Source organism: Pseudochaenichthys georgianus, chromosome 5, assembly GCF_902827115.2.
Source record: "Pseudochaenichthys georgianus chromosome 5, fPseGeo1.2, whole genome shotgun sequence".
Taxonomy (NCBI): domain Eukaryota; kingdom Metazoa; phylum Chordata; class Actinopteri; order Perciformes; family Channichthyidae; genus Pseudochaenichthys; species Pseudochaenichthys georgianus.
This window is the reverse complement of record NC_047507.1, coordinates 2,900,595-2,906,157: the sequence shown is the minus strand read 5'-3', so window position 1 is coordinate 2,906,157 and position 5,563 is coordinate 2,900,595. Positions and strand designations below refer to the sequence as shown.

Sequence of the window (5,563 nt, the reverse complement as noted above, 5' to 3'; positions counted from 1 at the left end):
TTCAACCCGTACCAAGGGGTCTGGTAATACCAAGCAGAGTGTGTGTGTGCGTGATTACGTGCCGCCGAGTAATGTGTGCTCATATACACCTCTGTGTGTGTTAGTGTGTGTCTGTGTGTGTTAGTGTGTGCATACGCCAGCGTCTGCGCAGGGGCTTTGTGTTTAACACCCATCGGTGCTTAGTATTCTCTCCGCCACGCGTCCTTGCATCCCCATACTTATTCTTTCCCTCTCTGTTCTCTTCCTTCAGATGGGAATACCAACGGTTGATGGAGAGCGGGTTAGCTAAAGAAAAGGTGGAGACGGAAGGAGACAGGAGAGCGGAGCGACAAAATGCAGGTGGATAAAGTTGATACAGCATGACTAATGGAACCACGGCTTTGCAGTGTGCATCCTTTAATAGGAGAATAAAGCCGATGCAGCTGTTGGAGTGCCGAATAGGAGACTGTGGTGTTGTCCAATGGGTGTGGGTACACAGGAAAGGCTGTGTTAATCTCGCACCTTGACAGATACAGTACGTTTGGGATTTAACAGAAGGTTAAAGCTATGTGTATCCATGTTATTGGTTTTATTGTTCATACACACCAACATGACTTCTGGCTCATATCATAGAGAAGATACAAAACCCTGTCTTGCTCTTAGCCTACAGGATGCTTCGTAATCACAGGTGATTATCCCAACAGTGAGAAAATGGCAGCTTGTAGCAGCACGAGCAGAAGTTTAATCCAAACTAAATCTAATTTGGTGCGGCTGCTGCCGAAATGTGTCCTGCCAGATGGTGAGGCTTGGTAGTCATAGAGGGAGCAGACATGCCTTCCAATGTCCTTGAAGCCAAAATTACAAGAGTTTAAATACAAAGATATGAAGCTCCCGATCAACAATGTGGCGATAGCATTGGCCGGTGAAGAAAAGTGGGAAATGGATTGCCGATAGCACTTGCATAAATCATGGATTAGTGGATATTTTCCTGTCTATAATTCGCTCATTTCATTCAAGGCTTCGATAGGTTGGACGTTTTTATTAAGATTAGCAGTAGAGAACAAATTGGCTTGAAGCATATTCAATAACCGTGAAGTTGTTAATGAAGCGCGGGGGACGTGCTGTTTAGGATCTACTTTTCCTGCAAGCAATATTTTAAAGTGAATAAATAGATAAATAAGACTTGTTTGTACTTTTGCTACCTTGGTTACAATCACATTGCATTATCCATACATATAAAAGCCTCCTTCTGGTGGAGACCTTTGCAAATCTATCTGACCTAATCAGGGGCTTATATTCGTGGAGCTTCTTACTGGTGACTCGAGAGAAGTAAAAGAGAGACGAAACCAGAGTCTCACAAGTGTGCCGTGTATAAAAGGCTGCTGAGCTTTTCCATGACGCACACATTGACCATGGATCCAAACACGACAGACTTCACGTACTGATGAAGATATTATTAGCACTGGCAGCCATAGGAACAGTGAGCGTTCCTTTAACGTTGGAAGCATTGGGTACAAGGAGGTGACTATATGGATCTTATAACTGAACCCCCGCTACCTGGTAGAGAGGCGGTGGAGCATTTTAACAACAGCAGGAAATGCTCGGTTTGCATCAGCAGTAACTTAACACAATTCCAGTTAGGCTAAAAATATCTAGTAAACAGCAAAGACACACACACACACGCACGCACACACACACACACAACCCAAAACCACAGAGATCTAGTTTGAAGCCACAAAGCACTGAGAGCTGAACCAACAGCAGCTGAATCTCCGAAGCGGTCGTGGTCCTGCGAAGGCTTGTGCGAAAGTATCTCTGAAATAATAACGTTAGGATATTGTTTAGAGGAACAGCACCAAACGACTCATTTGCCCATGTTCACAAACGATGGCACCGTGATTGTGAATGCAGAGGAACGTGATGGAAAAGATTAAAACAGGCAGAACAGATTTCCCTTATTCAAACTTCCCTCGTTATGAAGTTCACATACTCAAGGTTGCTCACTCTCCCATTATGTTTGATCTCACCAATTTACATTTCATTATTAACTGAAGTGGTTTGTGCAATCAAAGGGGTCACATGGCCTTAAGGATTGTTGTGGTAGATATAAATATGAGTAGAAGCACTACACTGGCTCATGATTGGGCCATCACGTAGAACTTTGAATCTAATGAAACGCGTGTAAAGGTAATTTGTAATGACGTTGATTGCTGTGCAGAAACGAGGTAATTCTAATGTCAAGTGGTAGCTGCAATCTGAATATTAGAACACACACTTGGAGAGAGCTGGCAAACAGTAAACATTCATTAAACCACATCTTGAGATGAAAGACAGAGAAAAATCCATCCTCTACGCCAGGGGTGTCAAACTCAAGGCCCGGGGGCCACATCCGGCCCGCGACTTCATTTTATGTGGCCCCGCAAGAGCTTGCAAAGAATATAATACGTTTATTATATGATTAAATGCCGCTTTACAGAATCAGGTTGCCCATAAACTACATTACATTACATTTTCATTTAGCTGACGCTTTTATCCAAAGCGACTTACAATTACCAACTACAGGGACATTCTCCCTGGAGTAACTAAGGGCTAAGTGCCTTACTCAAGGGCACACTAGTGGTGGCGTTCCAGGCGGGATTTGAACTTGTCCCATGTTTTGTGACATGTGCACTGAAGAGACTTGCAATTATTTGCTTTCAGACATAGTTAATTACTAAGTCATTATCCTATCCGATAATAATCCAATTCAGAGGCAATAATGTAATATAACACATTATTTTATATATATCATATATTTATATATATGTATATTTTATATAGTTACAACCGGCCCTTTGAGTGCAAACATAATGCTGATGTGGTCCGCGACGAAATTGAGTTTGACACCCCTGCTCTACGCTTTTAATTTACGGGATGAATGTCATCGTGGTTAATTGATACACGATATCTATGATCTTTCTTATGACCCGATGGAGAGATGGGTCGAACCCGAGCGGAGGTGTGAAATCACTTTTGATTGATCTTTGAATGAGCCTCGTTGTGGTGTCTCGTCAATTGTGTTAGTCGTGTTTGTTTTATGTCTGTCACTTCGTGTTTAGTCAGGTTTCTATGTAGAGTCAGGGTTTCTTGTTACTTCATGTCTCGTTTTCCCATTTCCTGTTTTATTTTGTACTGACCTCTTTCCTTTCAGGTCCTGTTACTTCCTCACTTTGGGTGATTTTCCGTCAGCGTCTGCCCCGCCCCTGATTGCTTCCACCTGGTCCCTATTCCCTCATGTATCCCCTATCGTATATTCCTTGACCTCTGAGTGAAAGGTCACGGGGTTAAGGGATAGTGGACAGGAGAATTCAAAAGGACTTAGGAGAAGAGACTGCGGTACTTTAGAGAATCCGACTGCACTTTCACTATCCCACGTGTTTATGATGCGCCAGCGGACGTCATTGTGTGCGTCTGCTGCTGTGGGGAAACCATGGAAACCACAGTTTTCTATACAGCGGACTACAACATGGATGTTTAATAAGAACGAGGGACTACTGTGAACTCATCTAGAGACTCTGCACCGTGCTCTGATGCTGCTGCTTTGCTTTATGAACGGGGACAACAGAGAAACATATTCTTCAGGACCAAAGTTGGAATTGAAATAAAAAGGAAAGTGAAACTTCTGCTCGTCACCCTCTCCCTCCGGTCCACATTAATACAAATGATCCCAATACGTATGATTGATGAACTAAAGATCTTAAAATCAATACAAATGTATTTATTATAAACGTTAGTCCTTAACATCTATCACTGTGTATATCACCATTCAAACATCTTTTAGAAGTTGAACAAACCCCACACAGCTCAGTGAAGACTGAAATGTTGACTTTATTTCATAACTTCAGTGAAAACTAACGTTCATATTTCTCTTTTTGATTATAATACTGATGAACGTTCAAAACAAAGCACTTTGGCAACTTACCACCTATGTTTTAAAAAGCTTAATAAGCACCGTAACTTTCATGATATCATTTCTCGGTCATAATCGGTTGTTTCCGTGAACGGCCGACTGTTGAGTGACGGCAAATGCTGCGGCTGCAAGGCATTGTGGGGCAGCATTTTCGCTTCTCCTGTCGGTTAGGGAGGTCCAGTGGTTCCTAAGCTAAAGGAGGTTATAAAGGAAGTTTGAAACCTCCTTTCCTATCATTCTCATCATTCTAGAGAATTCGAACGGCACTTATCATGGCTGCCACTGAGGGACTTCCGGGTCATTTCACTCCTTTAGGAAGTTTCCTAAGCTAAATGGACTATTGGAACGCAACCCAGGTCTCCCTTTGTCTTGTGCCAGTTCGTCTTGTTTCAGTGTGCTTCCATGTCCAGAGACCCAGCGTTAAAACCAGAGAGAAGAGTTTTGTTTGTTTGAAATCGAGAAGTTTTGTTTTGTCCTCGCTTGAGTGATTTTTGTTTAAACTTTGTTTTATTTTTTCATTAAAATCTGAGCCGTTGCATTTGAGTCCAGTATCTTTGTACCCCGTTCCAACACTCTTCGGAGGTCCTGACCCTCAGATGGGATCCGTCGATCTAACGGTTCGACAGTGGATTAAGATGATTAAAAAGCTTCCACACATACAGTTCTTCTTTACCACACATTCAACCTCAGAAACACAACATTTTAAACTATGATTAAAGAATGTAATGTTCCAATGCAACAAGCAGTGTTGGGAGCTTACCAGCTGCATGTTCCCGGACAACACAATCGAGGGTAAAATACTTTACAAAGAGACGTCTCTCCACCCAGACAGGCTCCATTTGTTCAGGACCAAGTAATCAATGTTTCTGGCTGGTTCTCGTCTGCTCATCAAATCAATTGCTCAAGCAACCTGCGACCAGTCGATTACGCCAAGGTGGTCACGTCGTTGGACAAGAACGCCTTTCAGGGCTTCAGAAGTCTATTCGTTCTGAAATCAGAAAAAGGGCTCTAACATTACCGTGCAATCTGAAGCTTGTTGTCCAGCGCTGATGATCGTTGACACAGTTTATATGTATTGCAAGAAAAGCAAGCGAATGTCATACGGTATGTGAAGAGTCAACGTTTCCATCGATGGCTTCAAGACTGTTCGGACACCAATGTTCCCAATGTTTCCATCGATGGCTTCAAGACTGTTCGGACACCAATGTTCCCAATGTTTCCTTTGATGGCTTCAAGACTGTTCGGACACCAATGTTCCCAATGTTTCCTTTGATGGCTTCAAGACTGTTCGGACACCAATGTTCCAAATGTTTCCTTTGATGGCTTCAAGACTGTTCGGACACCAATGTTCCCAATGTTTCCATCGATGGCTTCAAGACTGTTCGGACACCAATGTTCCCAATGTTTCCTTTGATGGCTTTAAGACTGTTCGGACACCAATGTTCCCAATGTTTCCTTTGATGGCTTCAAGACTGTTCGGACACCAATGTTCCCAATGTTTCCTTTGATGGCTTCAAGACTGTTCGGACACCAATGTTCCCAATGTTTCCTTTGATGGCTTCAAGACTGTTCGGACACCAATGTTCCCAATGTTTCCTTTGATGGCTTCAAGACTGTTCGGACACCAATGTTCCC

The 5,563-nt window shown here is 42.9% G+C and overlaps 1 protein-coding gene across 2 annotated transcripts in view; it reads left to right on the top strand.

Moving 5' to 3' along the window:
• The first annotated feature begins 261 nt into the window (after positions 1-261).
• The window catches only part of LOC139433840 (uncharacterized), a 36,525-nt gene continuing 31,223 nt past the window's right edge, over positions 262-5,563 (top strand). Inside the window, exon 1 of one of the 2 annotated variants that reach the window (XR_011643242.1) lies at positions 262-339. The gene's annotated coding sequence lies outside the window, so the exon portion shown is untranslated. The remainder of the gene's footprint in view (positions 340-5,563) is intronic. The other variant, XM_071203273.1, reaches the window with a different exon arrangement.